Source organism: Malaclemys terrapin, chromosome 4, assembly GCF_027887155.1.
Source record: "Malaclemys terrapin pileata isolate rMalTer1 chromosome 4, rMalTer1.hap1, whole genome shotgun sequence".
NCBI lineage: Eukaryota > Metazoa > Chordata > Testudines > Emydidae > Malaclemys > Malaclemys terrapin.
The window spans coordinates 47,463,445-47,487,179 of NC_071508.1; the positions used below are offsets into that span (position 1 = coordinate 47,463,445).

The window sequence follows — 23,735 nt, forward strand, 5'->3', positions numbered from 1 at the left end:
GTTTTGGACCCCCCACTACAGATAAAGTGTGGATATATTGGAGAGAGTCCAGCAGAGGGCAATGAAAATGATTAGGGGGCTGGGGAACATGACTTACGAGGAGAGGTTGAGGAAACTGGGCTTATTTAGTCTGCAGAAGAAAAGAGTGAGGGGGGGATTTGATAGCAGCCTTCAACTACCTGAATTGGGGGATTCCAAAGAGGATGGAGCTAGGCTGTTCTCAGTGATGGCAGATGACAGAACAAGGAGCACTAGTTTCAAGTTGCAGTGGGGAAAGTCTAGGTTGGATATTAGGAAAAACTATTTCACTAGGAGGGTGGTGAAGCACTGGAATAGGTTACGTAGGGAGGTGGTGGAATCTCCTTAGAGGTTTTTAAGGCCCGGCTTGACAAAGCCCTGGCTGGGATGATTTAGTTGGGGGTTCGTCCTGCTTTGAGCAACAGGGGGTTGGACTAGATGACCTCCTGAGGTCTCTTCCAACTCTAATCTTCTAGAATTCTATGATACTATGATTCTAAAATTATTTTTAAAAAGTCAAAATAAATAAACCAGCCTAAATAAGACATGAGTGAATCACAACAACTACAGAAACACTAAGTTACTCACTGTAGCCAATTTCCAACTTATGCTGTATAAAAAGCCAGAGGCTGGGTTCACTTTCCTTAACTATTTAAGATTTTCAAAATAAGAATTGTGTTAAAGGCCCCAAAGTAATAATGTAAGAAAGGCTTTATTTTTGATGGAAGGGATACCATAATCATGAAAAATTGGAGATCTTTACGATTAGTTATTTCAATGAACTTACAACAGCAAAGTTGCTTAAAAGTGCTATTTTAATTAGAGCTTATGTCAGACCAGTTAGTGTACCTGGAGAGATCAGACCCCCATTTGTGAGAGACTTGCAGTTGTCAGACTCAAGGGGATCTACTACAGAAGAGCTAGGAGTCTTGCAGTTAATTCAAAAAACTTAAACTGAACATGAGACGGTTCAGCATTAAACTTTGCTGGCCCCACTTTGACTGGAATTCTGTTGGATATACAGTTTTAAAAGGAATGGAGCATATCTATATCAAAGAAAGTTAATAATCCAATATTCTACCTGGCTTAAAAATTTAGACTGACCTAGAGAAAACTTGTGAGAAAACCTGCTGGAGGCTCTGACCTCACAACACTAGTAATCTATATTTTGGATTAATGTTTCTCGGTTAGGTTATTATTAATCGTGGCAGGTTGTTTTACCCCAGGATCAAGAAAAAGCTTTTCTCAAACAAAGAAATTTAATGGTTCCACACATTTACCTAAACCATGCAACATTTCTAAATGTCAGGAGTCTATGAAGATAAGTTGGATCAGAATCACACTGCAGACCTGTGGGCCATTTCCAATAAGGCTATAGATCCAAAAAAAATCATTTTTCTTCCCCAGTAGGATGCATTGTTTTCTTGAATAAATATCCAATGCAGTTCTGACTAGTATCCATTAGATATCAGAAAACCCCATGAATTCATTGTTTTTATGCCTTTGTTAGGCAACTCTAGGGTTCTGAATTATTTTTATTTCACACATGGCCTTCTGCTGTGAATATTGCATTGTTGTACTCTCACGTGAAAATTTTAATAAATTAAGAACAGATTTAACAATCTTTATTCATTTTTTGGTCCAAATTAGTGATGTATAATTGCCACTTAGTGAACCCACAAATAAACCAGTGATTCTTGGAGAAATTAAAAAAACAAAACAAAAAAAAACACACCACAATTATAATGAGGCCCAAGTAGGCAACCACCTCAGTTTAAAAAAAAAAAAAAATCAAGTTTGTCCTATTTTGAATTGAGGGACCTGACTGCTGATTCACTGACACTTTGACTTTAAATATAACAAACAGAAAATGCTGCCTCTGTTTAGAACTATTTCTGCACCTCACAATTAGATGTGTTTAGCCTTTAAAAGGCCAATGTAATCTCTGAATCACTCAGTGCAGAACAGAATAGTCATGACAGGACTGTAATCAAGGCAAAATTATATTTCTTCATTAGAAGTGAGGTAGGTATTTGTGTGCATCATTCAATGATGCAGGAAGCAGTTTCACTTTAACTGTATGTAGGCTTGCTTACATACTGCATATGAAAAACCCCAGCTTCAGCAATTTTAGTCTCAATTCTTCAAGCAGTTTTGGACTTGCGAAGACACCAAAGTGACATCTTCCTGTTGGGTGGTACTTTAAGAGTGAGGGTGCAATACAGTATGAGTCAAACTCCAGACACCCTTGCAAAACCATATTAAAGTGCCAATAAGGCAGCCATATTTGCAAAGAAACAGGGAGGTGCCAATTCCACAGTGCAGCTACTGGAGAGGTTTGCTGACATTCTGTCTGAGAAGCATGATGGCTGAAAAGGCTGCAGTGCAACTGTATCCCTGACACATGGGAAGGGAAAAGGATGGCCTTATAACTGCAGTAACTTTTCAAACTTAGTCTTACAAAACCTACTAGATCCACTGTGTTCCTTTTGTTAGTTTCTCCTAAAGAGTTTGTACAGAAGATCTCCTATCGCTCCCTGACATCATCTGGAAGCTCTAGAGTAAAATGGAGGAAAAAAGTTTTAGTACCAATATCACTCAAGGCAGTTAGTTTTCACTCTCTTCTCAGCTCCCAAAGTTAAACTTGCAAAAATCACTGCAGAACATGTTCTGCTATACATACAGTTGAAAATTTTCTCAGGCACTGTTTATAAAACAAGGTGTGGTTTTCAGGCAGACATTTCCAGTCTATTAGATGACAATCTCAATGGCTCACCGGTGCAGTAAGCCTGTAACTGTACATGAGTATAAGGAATGTGGGAGTAACCTCGAGCATGTGAGGACTTGGGAAAGATTAACACTGCATGAAAGAACACAAGGGATAGCTGAGACTGAGAAGGTCTATGCTGGAGAGTAATTATTCTAGAAGTACCTGTGTAAATAAGCCATTCTCCAGAAGAAGATACTTGATTCAGTGTAGTTTTCATTAGGGCAGGCCACCAGTGTTCCCTCTAATTTTTCCCCCCATGTGCAGAATGAATTTTGTTATGTGCACCAATATGGAGGAGATGTGTGACATAGCACCTTCATATTGGTGCACATAACAAAATTCATGTGGTAGGGGTGGGGCCAAGGGGTTTGGAGTGTGGGAGGGGACTCAGGGCTGGGACAGTGGGTTGAGGTGCAGGGGTGTGAGGGCTCCAGCTGTGGGTGCGGGCTCTGGGGTGGGGTTGGAGATGAGGGGCTCAGGGCTGGGGTTGGGATGGTGTGTGTGTGTGTGTGTGTGTGTGTGTGTGTGTGTGTGTGGGCTCCGGGGTGGGGCCAGGGATAAGGAGTTTGGGGTGCAGGCTGCCCCGGGGCTATGGCAGGGAGTGAGGATTCCCCCCCAGCTCTCTCTCCACAGCAGCATCTGGGCTGGGAAGGGAGAGGCACCTCTCCCCGCTGCAGCAGCTCTGGGACTGGGGCCATGCGATAGGTCCCTCTCCCCCACCCATGGCAGGTCGAGGGGTGGGCTGGGGCCAGGAGACTGGCACCTATCCTCTGACCATGGCAGGTTGGGGAGGAGGGGGCAGGCTAGGTGGGGGCCGGGAGAGGGGCACCTGTCCCCCGGCCACAGCAGGTCGAGGGGCCAGGCTAGGTGCGGTCGGGGCACTTCTCTCCCAGCCGTGGCCGGGTTGGGGGAGAGGCACCTGTCTCCCAGCCACAGCAGGTCCAGGCCAGAGCTGGGTTCAGGTTGGGGGAGGAGCATCTGTCCCCCGGCTGCAGCAGGTTCGCCAGGGCTGGGTTTCCTAAGCCCCTGCACAGTGCTTAATAGGCTGCTGCGTGGCCACACAGCTCACAGGGAATTTAGCAGGCAACCCCCACTCACATTTATTTGAAGAAGCCAGGACACTGCTTCCCTAAATTTGCGGAGAGCAAGTCACATATTTAAGGGTATCCTAATTTAACAGGTTACCTGGACTTACACAAACAGTAAGACCTTTGCTTCTTTCCCTTGGACAAACAGCTTTTGGAAAGAAAGCCCCTATTAAAAGCTGCCTTTTAAATTCCTAGCATAATTTAATTCTACAAATCCAACTAACAGAATGGTGAAACAAACCTGCAGAAGTTTAATGTTACCTTTAATAGCTGTTGTACTAGTGCGCTGTTTGGCCCCTTATCAGTACTGTGCACAATACAGTTAGCTAGCCTTGTTAAATGACCCATATAACCATGCCGCCTTCCTCCTTCAGCCCTGAAAAAGAGAAGTTCAAATGTTCATCTTCCCAAATAGCTGGCTGTTGAAGTATTTTGTAGTTATGGAATGCTAAGCCTATAAATCCAAGGAAGCAACACAAAAAGTTAGACCAGACAAGCGAGGAAGCAAAGTACTTTAAATACTCGTAAGGAGAATGAGTAATGTATACTTCAAACCAAAACGTTTTTGGGCTGCTAAAACACGTTTTTTGGGCTCCCTCTCTGAACTGTTTTTAAAATGCATAAAGCTATCCATAAAGAAAGAGAAGCATGTTTAGTCATCAAGTTATTCTCCTGCTTCTACATAGTTTTGAGGGAAGTTAGTCTGGTCAGAATAAGAGCGAAAATCCATTTAATATTAGATCCAATTTGCTAACAGGTTTGGAGAACCTACCTCACATAGTGTCAAGTATCAGAGGGGTAGCCGTGTTAGTCTGAATCTGCAAAAAGCAACAGAGGGTCTCACTGGCGTCTGATGAAGTGGGCATTCACCCACGAAAGCTTATGCTCCAATACTTGTTAGTCTTAAAGGTGCCACAGGACCCTCTGTTGCTTTTTACCTCACATAGGACGCTCAGACACCTTTCCTGAAAACTAATACTTTTCACTTAATACTTCAAAATATTCCAGAAAGGGAGTTTTGAGTCTCTAACAGTGCTAAGACAATTCACTAATTTAGGCTACAATAAAATATTCCCAGATTTTGTAAATTCTGTCTCAGGGCTAGCCTAACAAACTTCTACATACTAGATTAATTGGGACTGTAGTTTGAGAATGGCATTCTGGACATTACTAGAAATTCCTAGGTCTTTGTCCAAAGTGTTCCGCTGCCAAAGCTAACATGCCTGACAAGGAACTGGAAATAACCGCTCCCAGAATGACACCTTGCAGGGCTGAAGGACAACAGTTAAGCCTAGCTGGAGCTAGCCTAGCCTTGAGAAACTGAAAGTTAGACAAACATCTAGATCTGAGCTGCACTGCCAAACACCAGCAGCTGGTTGCAGGACAGGGATATCTGTCCTCAGCCTGGACATATTGGCTTCATTTGAGGACAAGCAAGATTGGGTTAAGGAACCACTTGCCCAGTTGGGCAGGCAGGCAGGGCCAGCTTTAGGCCAATTCAACCAATTCCCCTGAAGCGGGCCCCGCCCCTAAGAGGGCTGGAGCCCCAGGCCCTTTAAATGGTCACCAGAGCCCCACTGCTGGAGCCCTGGGGTAGGGCTGCGGGGCTCTGGGGGCTATTTAAAAAGTCCGGGGCTCCCGTTGCTTCTTCTGCCCCAGACCTTTAAATAGCCCTGCTTCCCCAGGGCTCTGGTGGCTATTTAAAGGGCCGGGGCGGTAGAAGCAGGGGAGCCCCAGGCCCTTTAAATAGCTCCCAGAGCCCTGGGGTAATGAGGGGCTCCGGGGGCTATTTAAAGGGCCAGGGATCCAGCTGCCTCTGCCACCCCAGTCCTTTAAATAGCCGCCAGAGCCCCGCTGCTTCCCCAGGGCTCCCTCGGCTACTTACAGGGCCGGGGCAGTGGAAGCAGGGGAGCCCCAGGCTGCTGTTGCTGCTGCTGCTACCCTGGTGGGGGAGGGAGGAGGAGGAGGAGGGGGGGGCACTTACTGTACAGGGTGGGCTGTACCCGCACCCCTTGCCCACACCAGCCCCGCACCCCCTGCCCTGCCCGCAGCCAGCCCCTGTCTCCAGCCAGCCCCGCACCCCCTGCCCTGTCTCCAGCCCTTCACCCCCTGCCCACAGCCAGCCCCGCACCCCCTGCCCTGCCCGCAGCCAGCCCCTGTCTCCAGCCAGCCCCACACCCCCTGCCCTGTCTCCAGCCCTTCACCCCCTGCCCTGCCCGCACAGCCCGTCTCCAGCCAGCCCCTACACCCCCAGCCCTGCCCGCAGCCAGCCCCGCACCTCCTGCCCACACCAGCCCCGCACCCCCTGCCCTGCCCGCAGCCAGCCCCTGTCTCCAGCCAGCCCCGCACCCCCTGCCCTGTCTCCAGCCCTTCACCCCCTGCCCTGCCCGCACAGCCCGTCTCCAGCCAGCCCCTACACCCCCAGCCCTGCCCGCAGCCAGCCCCGCACCTCCTGCCCACAGCCAGCCCCGCACCCCCTGCCTTGCCGCTGCCTGCAGCCAGCCCTGCACCCCCTGCCCACAGCCAGCCCCTGCTGCATCCCCTGCCCTGTCTCCAGCCAACCCCTGCCGCATCCCCCTGCCTGAAGCCAGCCAGTCCCGCACTCCTGTCTCCAGCCCTGCCAACCCCTGCCACACACCCCTGCGACCCTGCCTGAAGCCAGCCAGCCCGCCCCACACACACCCCGTCTCCAGCCAGCCCCGCGCCCCTTGCCCTGCCTGCAGCCAGACCCTACCTCTAGTCAGCCCCTGCCCTGCCTCCAGCCAGCCCCATGTCCAGTGGTGCCCTGCAGTTCCCAGGGCAGTAACCCTGCACACCTGTTTCAATGAGGAGGGCAGGGAGCAGCTGGGACGCACACGTGCACACCCTAGGGTGACCAGACAGCAAGTGTGAAAATTCGGGACAGGGGGTGAGGGGTAATAAGATCCTATATAAGAAAAAGAGCCCAAAATCGGGACTGTCCCTATAAAATCAGGACATCTGGTCACCCTAGCACATCCCAGGGAGTGGTGGGGACCCACACACATGAAACGGAGCTCATTTCTAGTTCAGGCCCATCTTATTAAAAAAGAACTTTAGGTAGGGTTAACATACATCCGTATTTTCCCGGACATGTCAGGCTTTTTGGTTCTTAAATTGCCTCCTGGAAAAATACGGACGTATGGTAACCCTATTGGTACAAAAAATACATACTGTGGCACATCTCTTAAATCAGAACTTTTTATAGGGAATCGGTTGCTAAGAAATGAAAGGCTTTTTTTTTTTTTATATACACATAGGTTTTTTTTTTTCATCATCCCTGCCGGGGCCCCGCCGAAAATGTTTGAATTGGGCCCCGCACTTCCTAAAGCCAGCCCTGCAGGCAGGCATCCAGTCTGCTGTTCAAATGGAGCTTCTCAGTTATAAAAGCAACTAGATGGGCAGCTCAGGAGAAAGAAAACTTAGAAGCCATATCTTGCACAAAGAGCTTGTCTACATAGGGACACTAAGGCCTAGTCTTCACTTACCGGCTGGTCCGGCGGCACGCCATCGATGTTCTGGGATCGATTTATCGCGTCTGGTTAAGACGCGATAAATCGATCCCGGATCGATCCCGGAAGTGCTCACAGTCGGCGCCGGTACTCCAGCTCGCCGAGAGGAGTACGCGGTGTCGACGGGGGGAGACTTCCGGCCGCGTCTGGACCGCGGTAAGTTCGGACTAAGGTACTTCGAATTCAGCTACGTTATTAACGTAGCTAAATTTGCGTACCTTAGTCCGAAGTCCGGACTAAGTGGGGACCAGCCCTAAGGAAAATTAATCCAAATTAACTAAAGGTGTTAAAGTGGATTAGTTAAAATGCATTAAACCCGTGTGGAAACTCATGCAGAATTAAAGTGATCTTAATTAGGTTTTGTTACTGAATTAAAGACTTGTCTACACTGTGCCACAGTGCACACTACGGAGGTGTGAAAAGCAGAGTACACCAAAATGTTATGCTCTAACTGCACCACATGGATGCTGCTGGCACAAACTAAAAGATGCGTAATTCACATTAACATAGCCCTGTTTGAAAGACTGCATTAAACCCCTGTGTGGAGACACATTCAGAATGGAAGTGGCCTTAATTCAAATATAGCTTAATGCAGGGGTTCTCAAACTGTGGGTTGCGACCCCAAAGTGGGTCTCAACCCCATTTTAATATTAGACACCTTCTTAAGAGTTACACTTTTATCAGAGTCTCTTAACTGATGCCCTTTCTTGATGATATGAATCAAACCTGATTATAGTGAATATTTCACCACCCCAACCCACAATAAGAACCAAGACAAGATGTTCTCATGAGTCTTTTAGCTACAATTCAATCCAATTTAAAACTCACTTGGTCTTGCTTTTAAAGTTAATTGATTAAAGCACTGAGATCCACATGGAGTGTTGTCAGTTACTGTATTTAGAGAGGCAAGACAAGCCCCTCAATGGAAAAACACAGCCATCAAGCAGAACCTCTTTGAGCATTGTGAAAGCAGAGAAGTTATTTAAGAATTGCAAGCTTAAGCACTGACATACACTGTGCGCACACTTACAGCCTAGTGTGGTGTTCTTACAGACTTAATCTGTACAACATTTACTCCTGGGGGAATACTGCACATGCAAAGAATTTATGTCCCCCGCAAATTTCTTTGCTTCCCTGCAGAAAAATGACTTTCTGATGGGGAAGCAAAGGGAAGCCACAGGAGCGGTCAAGCAACCCTTCCTGGCAGTATGTTTTGGGTGCCCAGGGTGGCCGGCAGAGAGGTAAATCACTGTTGGGCATGAGATGGAACTGAGGAAGACCCAGCTGGTGGCTCCTAACATGTGTAGGCTCAGTTGCTAATCCAGGCTGGGCTAGGGAGGATTGGACTTCCTCTTCCCCTGGACGGCATTCGCGGCCAGGTCAGACCCACCCACAGATTTCTCCCCTAGCTGCAGAAAGCTCTGCAAACTCGCACACCCTCTCCCTCTGCTTCCTGCACCCATCGCTCCTCAGCTGCAGGAGGAAGGCTCTCTGTACAAGGAGCTGCTCCCTCATCTGCCCAACCCCTGTGCATCCAGATGCCCTCATACCCAGACCCTCCTGCCGAACCTAACCCCCCATCCCCTGCACTCAGAACCCTCCCGATGAGCCCCAAGCCATCCACACTCAGATCTCCACCCTACCAAGCCCCAACCAGTTGCACCTCAATACCCACCCCACTGAGCCCCATTCCCCCAGCATCTGGACCCCCCCACCCCACTGAGCCTAGCCTCCCACACCCAGACCCTGCTGAGCCTCAACCACCTTCACCTGGACCCCCTGCAGAGTCCCATTACTATTGTACCAAACCCCTCCTCCTCCCAACAAGCCCCTCTGCATCCAGATCCTCTCCACACCCGGATACCCAACTGAGCACAGAGGGGCGGGGCTCTGGGGTGTTTCTGGGGCAGGCCCTGTCCTTGCACTGTGTCAGGATTGGGTGCAGCCTCACTGCTGAGTCTGTCTGGGATGGGGGTGGAGGGAGCTGCACAGTGATTTCTCACTTCTGTGCAGCCAGTGGCCTGTGCTCCCCAGTGCCATGCTGGAGCCTCCACATTTATTTGACAAATAACATTTAAAGAATTTTGCAGCATTTTAAAATATTGTGTACAGAATTTTAATTTTTTTGGTGCAGAATTTTTAATATTTTGGCGCAGAATGCCCTCAGGCGTAAACATTGTTTTACTTCTCCCTTTCTATCTGGTGCTCTATAAATCCTACATGAGTGATTGCTCAGGGTTTAGGAATTTATTTATTTAATTAATTTATTTTTTGGTAACGAATTAAGGAGACTGAAGGCCTGAAGTGAGTGACTGCTTTTGTTTATTTAATTACCAGTTCCTCCCTCTCCCTCATTCCTACAGTGCACCTATCAGCCTAAAACGTATAAATTAGCATAACAGATGACTTGTTATCCTTATAACTGTCCATATATGAGGCAGAGAAATGACCGGCAGTTTCTCTCCCCATTTAAATCATGGTCTATTTTGGTGGTTGGAGGTACTACTTCCTATTGTGGGTTTGGAAGTATTTGGATATCGCGGCAATGGGCATAGTATGAAAACCTAACTAATAGCTGGTCTCTTTCATTTCTGTCTATACCAAGTAGAGAAGCAGACTCCACAATACCAGAGCATTTGGCCAGGAATAGAAACAGTGAAAGGAGGAAGAATATGGATTCAACATCAGAAAATGAGATACTATGTTCTATTATAAAGACAAAAAGATTGTAGAAGTTAAAGAACCAAGCCAAGTACAGCCCCTCAGTAATTTTGCTTTATAATGCATCCCCTCCCCCAAAACAACTCTCCTGAAGTTTAGATTGTAAGCACTTGAAGGTCCTTGTCTGAAGTGTCAGGCATAATTTTTAGTGCTATATAAATAGTGTGTAATATTAATTAATTGGTGTCCTGTCACAGGAATGTAAGGGCTTGTCTTCACTACCCGCCTGGATCGGCGGGTAGAAATCCATCTATCGCGTCTTGGCGGGACGCGACAATCGATCCCTGAATCGACGCGTGTACTCCACCAGCACAGGTAGGAGTAAGCGCTGTCGACGGGGAAGCCGCGGCAGTCGATTTGCCGCCGTCCTCACAGCGGGGTAAGTCGGCTCGGATACGTCGAATTCAGCTACGCTATTTGCGTAGCTGAATTTGCGTATCTTAAATCGATTCTCTCCCCGCCCCCAGTGTAGACCTAGCCTAAGTCTCACATTAGGCTCCCAATTTTAATAATCCTTAGGGAAAAAAAAAACTTACTGAAGAACAAAACAACTGGGATTTCTTTCGTTACATTTACTACAGTGTGCAATAAGAGTTAAAGGTAGGTTTGCATACTGCATATTTCTTACACGAGTCCCTTCCATGCATACGCAATACATTGTCAGTTCTTTACTGTAGTAGGTTATCAGCCACAGGTATCAAGCTGCTTTACATGAAAAAGTCAGAGAACTGGCCTGTGTGCTAAACACTGATTCATCTTTGAGAAAATCTGCACATCTTTTAATGGGAGCTTGAGGTTAGTAGATCTGTAGGGAGTCATTTTCCATACTACTTCCTCATGAGAGTTCAGTGTCAACAACACTGTCCAACAAAGCACACCAAGATCTTTGCAGAATGAAAAGTTACTTAGCTCGTACAGTAACTGAGTTCTTCAAAATATGGGTCTCTACTGGTATTCCACTGCTGGTATGCATGCGCTCCATGAGCCAAACACCAGAAGATTCTTGCCAGCTGTGTCCATTGGTCTGTGCCTGTGCCCTTTTCCTCCTCATGTGGTGAACTGAGGGCATAAGGAGTGGTGCAGACCAACAATTTCTACCACAAATAGCCCTAAGACTTCAGAGGGGGAGGGCAGTCGCAGAACAGAGATAGGAACCCCACATCTTGAAGAACTCCAATTACTATACAAGATAGGTAACATTCCTTCAAGTAATGGTCTATATGTGTAAATCCTGTGGATGACTAACAAGCAGTATTAATTGAGGAGAGGGGTGCAAGGACATCTGCTGCACCACCGATCAGAGGACTGCTCTGCTGAAGGAAGCATCAGATGAAGGAGCTTGCACAAGGCTGTAATATTTTGTAAAGGTGCGAACAGAGCCCCATATTGTCGCTTTACAGATTTTGAGGAGAGGGGTGTCTTGAAGTGAACCTACTGATGCAGCCTCAACTTTAGTTGAGTGAATCCTCACACAATGGTGGAGAAGGGGCATCGTTAACTCAAAGCAGGATGGAGCCCAAAATCCATTTGGAAAGGTTCAGAGGAGATTACTTCCCCTCCCTTACATTCCACAAAGGATTTAAATAGCACTTTGCCCTTTGTAGGTAGAAAGCCAAGGTCCAACAGATGTCCGGAGTGAAGTCTCCTATCCTTCACTGGTTCCATGAAGCTTTGGAAAGAAAACAGATTAAGTGAATATTCTGATTTAGATGGAACTCAGAGATTACATAAAAAATTCACCTCCAAAGTAGTCTCAGCGAAATTTTGTCTGTGGAAGAAAGTGTAAGGCAGATCAGCCAGGAGGGCCCCCAGCTTACCTACTCCTCTGGCTGAGGTGATATCAGCCAGAAAGGCAACCTTCATCGACAGATGAACATGATGCCAAGGGTTCACACAGTCTGTGTTAATGCTGACAGGACTAGACTGAGGTCCCAGTCAAGGTAGGTTTTGTTATCAGAGGTTCTAACACCAACACTATCTTTTAAAAAACATTCTTCACCCCTCTGGTTGTTCTCCAGAGGGTGACAGGTCTTGATAAGTGCTAAGTGAATCCACATAGAGCTAAGAGATACTTCCAAAGTCTTCCAGGAGAAAAGGTAGTTCAAAATGACAGGGATGTTGTCATCTTTCGGGGTTATTAGACAATGTTGGTGCCAAGCCGAAAACACCTTTCCACTTTTCTCTGTAGCACTTGTATGGAATCCTTCCTACTGTTGTTAAGGACAGATTGTAGTGCTTCTGGACATGCACTTTCTAGGTTTGTTGCCCATCCAAATACCAGGCTATCAGATGGAGGGATGCTGGAGTGGGATGTCTGATCTTGCCTCTGTCCTTGGTCAATAGGTCTGGGAAGAGCTGAATATGGATGCATGGGCATGCTGATATCTGGTGAATGCTGGGAAACCAGAATTGCCTGGGCCATCTGGGAGCAAATCAACATCATTGATACTCCCTGTTGCTTCACATTCCTCAGAACCTGAGGTAAAAGTGGAACATGTGGAAAGGTCTGTCAGTTGTCCTCCTCAGTTGGTCTTTAAATTGTCTGTAGTCATCACGTGGTAATGATGAGGTTGGTGCAACCACCTCGCCTGCGCTTGAAGATTCCAACCCCGTTTGAGCTGGTGGTTCCTCCTCTTCCCTCCATTAGTTTTTGTGGTTCAGGATTTTCTCTGCAAAGGGAGGGCTGTCTGGATTCCCTGTGGTACTGTAAGATTTCAGGATGTCGCATGTATGGATCCCATGGACCCCAGTAAGGCTAATGTGAGGAGACAAAAGGGAACTGGGGTGGTCTCCATGGAGTAGGGTACCATTGGTTCTGAGGTGCACAATCTCTCTTATGAGATACAGACTATTCCCAAGAGACTCTGGATCCTCTGTCTGGACTGACCCCTTGTCTCAATGATAGCACTCCCCCCCTAACACTCATCAGATGAGGTAGCAGATTCAAAAATCCATGGGCGGTGCCGTTGATCCCGGGATCCTTACACCCATCTGGTAGATGGTATCAGTGAGCGACACTCCCTTTCCTGCATGCCCTGGACCAATGGTGCGGAGATATCCCTGCTCAGGATCTGTTCTGACAGGAGCGGGGATTCCAGGTTAGTGAAGATGGCCATGTCCTCTGGGCAGCATACCTAGCCCTAGACTCAAGGGAGTGGGATGGGCTCCCTTCTTTTCATGGCGCCGCCAGCATCAGTCTCATTGCAGTCTTTGGTACCAATGACTCATTACAATTGTGTGTCTGTGTAGGAGGTACCCACTTTTGTTTTTCCTCTTACCCGTACCAGGGATTGCCCCACCCCTACACACAGTGCTGGTTTCAGAGTGCTTTTGCCCATCAGAGCTGGGAGAATGGTAGCATTCTCCTTGTGAGATCCTAACACTCCTGTATCAGGGCATGGCCTCTCACTCAACTTGGAAGTGGTTGGAGAAGAGGCCCTCTTTTTGGATGAGAGGAGTAGAGCGAAGGATTCCTCCAGGCTGTGAACCCCAGAGCTGGAGGTCAGTGTGCCAGGAATGGCACTTCTCAGTACCTCTTCCTGATTTACAGGAGGGTCTGATGGACAAGAATTGGACCAAGGGCTCACACCAGAATCAGTTAGGAATTTCCAAACCCTATACTTATTGGACCAACAGGTTCAGTCTGTGAAGAATCAACATTGCCAGGGGAAGAAAAGTGTAAGGAATTGAAATCAGAAAATTAAAGGCCAACAGAAACTCTAGTCCAAGTGTCAGTGTACTTCCTTGCCCAAGTTATTTTACCAGCTTAACTTGTATTTTTATTCATGTACAAAAGATAATTACACCTCACACCTACTGACAAAAGAAGAAAAGCATGTTCAACATATTCCATGTTTGTTTATGCCTCTTGTAAAATTTGTTTTAAGGTGAGGTAGGGAAGAACACATTACAGTAAAAGCTGTGTTATCCAGCACTTTACTAACTGGAAAGCTCTATAAACCAGCATTTCTGATCTTCATTGAAAGTCCGATTTATAGTCCGGTTGGCACGAGGCCGGCAAGCTCCCTACCTGACGCCCCGTGGCTCCTCGGAAGGGGCGACATGTCCCTGCTATTTCTAGGTGGAGGAATGGCCACGAGGGGTTCGGAGTGTGGGAGAGGTTGCGGGGCTCGGGCTGTGGGAGGGAGTTTGGGTGCGGGAGGGGGCTCAGGGCAGGGGATTGGGGAGTGGGAGGGCGGTGCTCACTTTGGGCAGCTCCCTGCAAGCGGCAACATGTCCCTGTCACTCCTAGACAGAGGCTAGGCAGCTCTGTGCACTGCCTCTGCCCCACCCTGAGCACTGGCCCCGCAACTCCCATTGGTCAGGAAAGGTGACCAATTGGAGCTGTGGGGGCAGCGCCCGCGGGCGGAGGCACGCCTCTGCCTAGGAGCGGAAGGGATGTCGCCGCTTGTGGGAAGCTGCCAGAGGTGAGTGCTGCCTGGATCCAGCAGCCCACACCCCCTCCTGCACCCCAACCTCCAGCTCTGAGCTCCCTAATGTAGCACTTCAATTTCTGGGAAAGGAGTAAAGTCTTTGTTACTCACTGTTTCTTCTCATTCATTTCCCATGCTTTAAGTATTCGTTCCACTAATTGGCACTTAAGAAAAAGCTATTAAAATAAAGTGTTTGCTTAGTGTTTCTAGAAGCTTAAGTACAAAGTATCATATATTAAGATAATTTCAAATAGAAGTAGCAATTAGTTTCAGGCAGAAAACTATTAGATCACATAATGTGTTTTTAAGTTCACAAAACAAAACTCAAAGTGCATTAAGCCCTTTTCACAATATTAAAGACCAAAATTCTTGAGATCAGCACCCTACCACTCCTATTTAGGCACCTAAGTGAGTGTTCAGGTCCCTTTGTTCTCAACACAATCTGCTGAGTACTGAACAGTTTTGAAAATCTGTCCCTAAGTGAACTATGAGCTATATTCAGAAAAATCTATTTTCATGAATGACAAAATTAATAGTTCAGAACGTCCAGATTACCCTAACTTTGGGTCCCAAATCATACATCGTTTACAAGCCTCCCAGCAAACCAAAAAGGATTCTCTTCAGAGCTAGTCAAATCTACTCTTAAGTTAAAGGGATTCCTCTTCAGACAGACCCAAGACACTAGTTGTCCCACACAACAGTCTCATCCTAGGGATGGATGAGCTACTGCTGCAGCCCTCCAGCCCCTAGCAGACTGGAGAGCAATCTACCATGCATCAACAAAACCATGCTTTCAACATGGGTAATGAACTGTCACTAAATCTTTTTTTTATTCCATGCCTCTATTTAATAAGACACGGTTTTATTTCCACTAGAAAGAGAAAACAGCTACAATAGTTAAGAACAAGGCTTACAACATCAAAAGGTCCACAAAAGCACAACTTACATGTTTCAGTAAGAGATTGTCCCCAATGGAGTCCTGATCTGTAATTGTGCCATTTTCTGTGCTCTCAGGGGGACTTGCAAGAATCAATGCAATACAGATTTCTACTTGAGTATGCAAGAAGTTATTCCATGTGTATTTAAAGAACATATCCTGCAAGACAAATTCAAAAGGATTTGATTATACATACTGGGGTCTTTTCACTGAACACAACAAGCAGCAGTGTAGTTCTAGAAAGTCAGACAGTAACTGGCAATCTCTTAAATACTTTAAAATTTTATATATGGCTTAGATAGCAATTTATTGTTTTAGAAAGACAAATCTACACACATTTGGCGCCTAAATAGCAATTTTACAACCCATAGTTGCCATATGATGTAGATCAGTACTGGTCAATTTATAGATAGGGAAATAGAGGGACAAAAGTGGAGTCAGAAAGACAACCCAGATGTCCATACTTCCAATCCTACCCTTCATTCCCTACAATACTTTCATATTTTTATGTTCAAGTACTGGCTACACAAAGGCACATAGTGAAAAAATATACATTTTAATGTTAATTTTTCTGTCTCTCTGATTTAGATCCATTATGTTTCTTATATGGAAACAAGAAATTTGGCAGCTGTCACTGGCAACATTCAGAATTATGAGAGAGTTCTTAGAAATACTCAATGATCTGAGATTTTTTAATAAAATTTAGCAATGCCATTATGTGTGACAGACATGGCATCTTCCTGTAATATACTTGAAAAACATTATTTAATTAAAATTAAGTAACTTGGAGTCCAAAGGTACTCAGACTTTAAGGCCAGAAGGGACCATCATGATCATCGAGTCTGACCTCCAGCATACTGAAGACTACAGAACCTCACCCACCCACTCTGGTAATAGACCCCTACCTCTGGCTGAGTTACTGAAGTCTTCAAATCATGATTTAAAGACTTGAAGTTACAGAGAATCCACCATTTACATTATTTTAAACCTACAAGCAACCTGTGTCCCATGACGCAGAGGAAGACAAAACACCCCCAGGGTCTACCAATCGACCCAGGGCAAAATTCCTTCTCGACCCCAAATATGGTGATCACTTAGACCCTGAGTGTATAGGTAAGACCCACCAGACACCCACCTGCGAAAGAAATCTCTGTAGTAACTCAGAGCCCTCCCCGTCTAGTATCCCATCACCAGCCATTGGAGATGTTTGTTACAGATCGGCTACATGCCATTGTAGGCAGTCTCATCATACCATCCCCTCCATAAATGTATCAAGCTCAGTCTGGACATCAGTTTTTTTGCCCCCACTGCTCCCCTTGGAAGGCTGCTCCAGAACTTTACTTCTCTGACAGTTAGAAACCTTGGTCTAATTTCAAGCCTAAACTTGTTGATGGCCAGTTTATATCCATTTTTGTCAGGTCCACACTGGCGCTTAGCTTAAATAACTCCTCTCCCTCCCTGGTGTTTATCCCTCTGAAGTATATATATAAAGAGCAATCATATCTCCCCTCAGCCAAGCTCATTGAGTCTCCTACCTCATGAGGTAGGTTTTCCATTCCTCAGATCATCCTAGTAGCCCTTCTCTGCACGTGTTCCAGTTTGAATTCATCTTTCTTAAACATGGGAGACCTACATTGCACACAATATTCCGGATGAGGTCTCACCAATCCTTTGTATAATGGTATTAACACTTCCCTGTGTCTACTGGAAATACCTCGCCTGATGGATCCTAGGACTGCATTACTTTTTCACGGCCGCAGCTCATTGGTGGCTCACAGTCATCGTAAGAACATAAAAGTGGCCATATTCGGTCAGAGCAATGGTCTATCTAGCTCAGTATCCGGGTGGGGGGCTGGGTTAGCTGCCGTGGGGGGACGGGCTTAGCTGGGTGGGGGGGGACACGCAAGGTGGAAGTTTCGCCTAGGGCACGAAACTTGCACTGGCCCTGGTCCGCGCGCCGCCAGCAGCCCAGGAGTTCCCTGGGTCAGCACAGCTCATGCAAAGTGCTAGACTAGGAGCCATTGAGACTTGGCTAGGCCAGTTATCAGCCTGTATCTCAGCTGCCTTTTCTAGTTACAATTATTGAACAAATGGTGACAATCAGGTGGCCACAGTACCTTTGGACACTTGTTAATTTGGGGGTATGTGACAGACCAACTCTTGTTACATCAGTAGATAATTTCCTGGCACTGGGCCAAGATTGCATCACCACCCTGATATTCTTAGAACTGCCAGCTGCCTTTGATACTGTTAAGTATAAGGTGTGTGGACTGAGTTGGGGGCTGTACCAGGAGTGAATGGGGTTGCTTTGGGGTGGGACCATTCTTGTATAAGTAAGGGCTCTCAAAGGCTGCTGGTGGGGCCCTCCCAGGGAGTGCTACAGGGTTCTATCTTGTCACTTGTCCTCTTTAGAGAGCTATGGGGCAGTTACAAGGGTGAGGAGGTGGAGATGGCTGTGTCTTCGCTATGCTGAGGGGGCCCAGCTCTTTTATTTTCCGACCAGCCAGAAGGGTCAAGTGCCTCAGCTGCTGTTTGGATGAGAACGAGCTGGTTTATCGTTGGTTCAAAGAACATGGAGAAGATACTGATTGTAGGGGAATAAGTGGAAGAGATAATATCACCTCCTTTGAGTGAGGGAGGGGCTAGCCGCTAGCTCAGCATTTGTGGGGCAAGTGAGCAACCTAGGAGACTGGCTGGCCTTCCAGCTGCTATTAGAAAGTTAGGTAGAGGCTACAGCCACAATCAGCTTTTTTCAATTACATACAAGCAAGAGGCTATGCCTGTTTCTTTCATAGACATTTGCAACTGTCAACTGTGCTTTCATCCTCTCTTGTGCAACCACTATAACATGATCAGTGGTGCTATGCATCTTAAATCGATCCAGAAACTGATGCTGGCTTCACTGGTTATGGACACATCTTGCCTTGACACCATTGCAGGCCATGGAAAAACTGGCTATTTATTACATTGGAACTGTAGCACAGTTAAGTTCCTGTTGAACTGAAATCTGGGATGCAACCCTAAAACCTTTATTTTGTACAAACCTCATTGAAATGGCAAAAACCAAAGTCAGTTATCTGTGAGCACTGCTTTATCTTCTCATGGAGGGCTGATGAAAAATGGAGAATAAAGTTAAAAAATACCTCCTTTTTGGCAAATTCACTCTTTTCTTTGTATCCTTTTATAAAGGACCCAACACTCTGGGCGCCTGTCCGTTGACCACAATATTGGTCATCTTATGCTGATTATCTATTTATAACTGATAATTGAGCAGTTTATAGAGTATTTTATAACGTTTTAGCCTTAACAGAAAAGAGATGCAAAGCAGAACCAGCCTACTTTAAATGAGTCAGATAGGGAACCTAGAGGAAAGGTCTTTGAGCTGGGAAAGAGGAAGCCATTTCAAAACTCACCTGTTTAAATTCCCATGCAATTTAAACTACCCTTAATATTGGCCAAGCTCATGAACTGTAACCTAGAAGGCAGTCAAGGAAGAGCTGTTGAATTCCCCCTGTTTAAAATAAGTTAGCACAGAGCCTAGGCAAGGACGGTGCATGCACGAAACCTGGGTCTCTAATGGTAAGATTTTCAAGAGTGCCTAAGCAAGTTAGGCACCTAAATACTAGTGACTGTCGGTGGCTAAAGACCTTTTGAAAATGGTACTGTAACTTGACAAAACACAATCCTACCCCCACCCCCAAACACTGCCTTTCATATTTGAGCCTGGTCTACAGACAGATTTTCTATCAGTATAACTATGTTGGTTAGAGGTATATTTTACTGAAAATTATACATATATAATCCCTAATGTGGATGCAGTTATACAGCTGTAAAGGCATCTTACACTGAACTTACTCCCCTTCCCATACAGGAATAAGCTCTACTGGTATAAGAATCTTTATACCAATCTAGAATTGCATCCTCTAGTGGATGGGTTGTACCATTTTAAATATACAAGTTGTACATCTCAGCCATACCCGTATGTAGACAAGACAACATAAGACTATACATCACTTCAGCAGTGTTAGCCACAATAATGTCCCAAACACATGGAATGCAAGTCAACCTGTGGTCAGAGGTTCTTAAACTTCATTGCTCGGCAATCCACTTCTGACAACAAAAATTACTACACGTCCCCTGGACAGGGGACCAAAGCCTAAGCCCTGGGCCCCAGCAAGTCTAACCCCAGCCCTGATAATCCCATTAAAGTGGGGTCACAACCCACACTTTGAGAACTGCTAATATAATTGATATCAAAGCTATGAAGTGATTTTAGATTTTGTGTTTGCACATTTGATGAAGTTGAGGTATGCGTTGCTTTTAGAGATCTGTTGGAGATGGAAGTGAAATCCCTACAGAATGTGTTACTCACAGCATTGTAGGCAATGTGCATTCCTTTCCACCTGCATAAGTTTTGGAATAAGATCTAAATCGGCAAAGAAATCAGTGCCATTTTGGTCATTTACATAATATAATAATTTAGGAGAATTAGCTTTGAAGTGATGCAGTAGAATTTACAAGCTAATTCTGATTTTCTGCCCATTGGGTTTCACAACATGATTTAGCATCAAGTGCATGTTTAGGTGCCTCAGGGTGGGGTTTCAAAGGTGTCTAAGTGATATAGGAGCATAAATGTAATTGGCTTCACCTACATGCAGAATCAACGAGGCTACATAAGATTTTTTTCTTCCCTTTAAACAAAGCCCAAATCCAGATCACTGTTAGACAAGAGAAAAAACTCCAGGGGCATTAGGGTTATTATAACAAAACACCTCAACATCCATTTTAAACAAAGTGTTTTATTAGCTTCTGTAGCAAAAGTTTAGTCAAATAGGCCAAATCCCATGTCATCATCAGATTCCTCAGACTCCTCCTTCTCTTTTCTTCTCCTCAGCTGCAGAGAGAAAAGTTTTAAACAGTGTTTACTCATCTGGGAATATTTACAGTACATTTTGGACATTGCAAGTGTGAGGAGATCCCAAAACACGCTCTCTTCATGGAAGCATATCTTCCAATTAAATGGACACAAGTCACCCCTTTAAGTTTCAGTCTCCATATCTACTCTGTGCGGTGCTAACGGATTCAGTTTCTTTTTAACCTATACGTTTAAAGATAAAGTGCCAAATTTTGCCTTCAGAGACATGCACAACTCTCAATTACATCCACAGGAGTTGCATACACATACCTGAGGGTCCATTTTGGCTCTATAGACTTAAACCAGAAGAAATTAGTGAAGGTGAGGAGCAAGCATCTGTGTATAACTCTTACTGGTTGGCTGGTTTTAACTAACCGCCTTCTCTGTACACCACTTTAACAGTTCATTCCCAGGTACAGTGCAGAGATTGTCCTCAGCACTAAACTATGTCAGTTAATATTTCAATCTCAGGACAAGAAGCCAAACTACAATAAAAGAAGGAAAAGCTTCCTAAATTTACATGATGGGAATTAAGGCACTAAGATTTTAATGTATACTCACCAGCAGCAGGTGCAGCAGCAGGAGCAGCAGAACCTGGTCCAGCTGAGACTGCTACAGCTCCACCAACTGGCATGCTGGCAAGTTTGCCGTTACCTGTGAGGAACAAAAGGGTGGAGAATAGTAATTAAGCACTCAGAGTAGACCTGGCCCTGCAAATACTGCAACGTGCAGAACCAAAGTTATGTAGTAAGATGGCACCTAGTCAATATGGTATATGGACACGTCTATGAGAAAAATAAAAATACATAAGGGAGGTGATTATAGGCTAGCCTCTGACAAATTAACCCACACTAGCCACTTGCAAGGAACAACAAGGTGCCGGGTATTTTTGTTTGTTTAAAATACAGCATATTCTACAACAAGATTCCAGAGTTTAAGACTGAAACACTGGGCAGCTAGTCTACCAAAAAAACCAACCTGGTGTTGACAATAGTTTTGGGCAGAATTTTTTTGCCTACAAAATCCCCCAAAGCTCTCTAAATCCATATTAAAAAGTAAGACATCAACAGCAAGCAAACTTTACCAAAGAAAGAAAAAGGTATCCTTAGAGAAGAGCATTTCCAATACGACCTCTGCTAGGTCCTGTCTAGTCTATATTGTCTATGATGTGCTACAACCTTGGACTTCGCAGGAATGCAGCACTATTTGGGAATATGATTAGATTCCCATGTATAGAAGAAAAACAACATTTTAGCTGTTCCAAGGAGTACTGTGTAATAACCAGGCCCCTCCAACACAGTAGGAATTACATTACAGATGGGGACCTTTGAGATTAGTGAACTCACTACTGCTTAATGTCTCCAATTTCTGGAAAAAGAACAGGAGTACTTGTGGCACCTTAGAGACTAACAAATTTATTAGAGCATAAACTTTCGTGGGCTACAACCCACAGGGTTGTAGCCCACGAAAGTTTATGCTCTAATAAATTTGTTAGTCTCTAAGGTGCCACAAGTACTCCTGTTCTTTGAGGATACAGACTAACACGGCTGCTACTCTGAAACCTGAAATTTCTGGAAAGTTAGCTCTCTGCCTTTTCCCTTGTGAATACTGAGATTCCCTCTGCTTTCAAAGTTCAAGTCTTTTTGCTTGTACTCCATTTCTAAGAATCAATTTCTAAATAATTCCTTAGAATTTCAGATTCCTATAACTAGCAAAATAAACATGTTTTAGAATCATGTCAGATATTCTAGGAAGCCACATAGAGTCGAACCTCAGTTACAAACATCTCGGGAATGGAGGGTGTTCGTAACTCTGAAATGTTCATAACACTGAACAAAACATGATGGTTCTTCTTTCAAAAGTTTACAACTGAACACTGACTTAATACATCTCTGAAACTTTACTATGCAGAAGAAAGATTCTGCTTTCCCTTTTTTTTTTTTAAATAGTTTACGTTTAACACAGCACTGTACTATATATTTCTTTGTTTCTTTGTTTTTTATTGGGTCTCTGCCACTGCCCGATTATGTACTTCTGGTTCCAAATGAGGTGTGTGGTTGACTGGTCAGTTCATAACTCTGAGATTCTACTGTATTTCTAAAATAAAATTATTCCATCAGCAGACAACTGAATCATTTTAAGTCTCTGCATGCATAATGGCTCTCTCAGGTCTTTATACAACATTCACAGAAGTATCTAATAGCTGCTGTAATTACGGATAATCATTAATGCCTGATCCTGTGAGCACTTAGGCATGTGAGTAAAGTTACAAAAATATCTGCTTAAGTGTTTGAAGGAATGGGGATTAGATCATTAGAGAGCTTTGGGCTATCTAAAAACGTATTTGGTCAGAGCAAAATATTCCACAAGTGGAACATTCAAATTGTTGTGCCTTTCTAAATTCATATTTATTAATTTTGCACTGAAAATAAAATGTGATTTCTCACTTCAGTGTTCTCTCTCAATAAGATCATTTCTAGGTCTCCCTGAAATAAAGAACAGAAGGCGTGTGAATGAAGTGTTTAGTTCATGAAGTGACTTCTCTGCAAAAGAAAGTTCAAGAACACAATTGGGTAAACCAAGAACTACAATTTAGAATGCTAAAGTCTGGCTCATTCTCTCACCTAACAACATGTCCAGAAAACTCTTGTTATGAGCAGACTAACTGTAAACTCATATTTAAGAGCACTTTCCAGTTTAATCTGGTCCACAAGCAAAACCTAGCAGGTACTGGCACTGACCTGCAGGAATTAGGATGGACCCCTACCCATTATATGATTTATCCCAATTTGTATTGTAATTGAGAGCCCTCTAAAGCAAGTCTGATTTAATGAAGAAAAAACAAAATGAGGAACACACAAAATCTGGTAATTCTCTGCCCTTAAGGGTCTTTAAATTAGTGACTGAACTAGAGAGGCAATCATCATAAATGTCACCCCCATGCCAACACCATGAGATTTTACTTACCCTGAGCAATGACATCCTCTATATTTTTTCTGTTCAGTTCACCAATATCCTAAGGAAATTACAAAGTATTAAAACAAGTTGTTTGATAAGCTGTTTTAAGTGTTATTCAATCAAGTTTCTGTGCAATACCACCTAACCAGCTGCTTGTAAGATTCCATCTTGCCTTATTTCTCAGGAGAAACAATGAATAAAGGTTTTTTAAAATAACTTATTTAAAATTTAATTTTAAATTGACAACGTATGTTAAGACCTAAACTTATGATCTATTAAAATAATTACAAAAATAGTATTAAAGTAGTACATGTTTGCTGTTGAAGTTTTAAAGAAAGTCAACCCACTGAACTGGGGAAAAGCAC

The 23,735-nt window shown here is 44.8% G+C and overlaps 1 long non-coding RNA gene and 1 other non-coding gene across 2 annotated transcripts; both read right to left on the reverse strand.

Annotated features, from left to right (window-relative positions):
- Nucleotides 1–20,276: 20,276 nt before the first annotated feature.
- Nucleotides 20,277–23,430, reverse strand: LOC128836994 (uncharacterized). The gene is made up of 3 exons (XR_008444870.1): nucleotides 23,380–23,430; nucleotides 20,974–21,066; nucleotides 20,277–20,391 (listed from the first exon to the last, which is right to left on the reverse strand). It is a non-coding gene; the product is annotated as an uncharacterized LOC128836994 (long non-coding RNA).
- On the reverse strand, nucleotides 23,043–23,175 carry LOC128837534 (small nucleolar RNA SNORA52). The gene has a single exon (XR_008444972.1). It is a non-coding gene; the product is annotated as a small nucleolar RNA SNORA52 (small nucleolar RNA).
- Nucleotides 23,431–23,735: the final 305 nt, after the last annotated feature.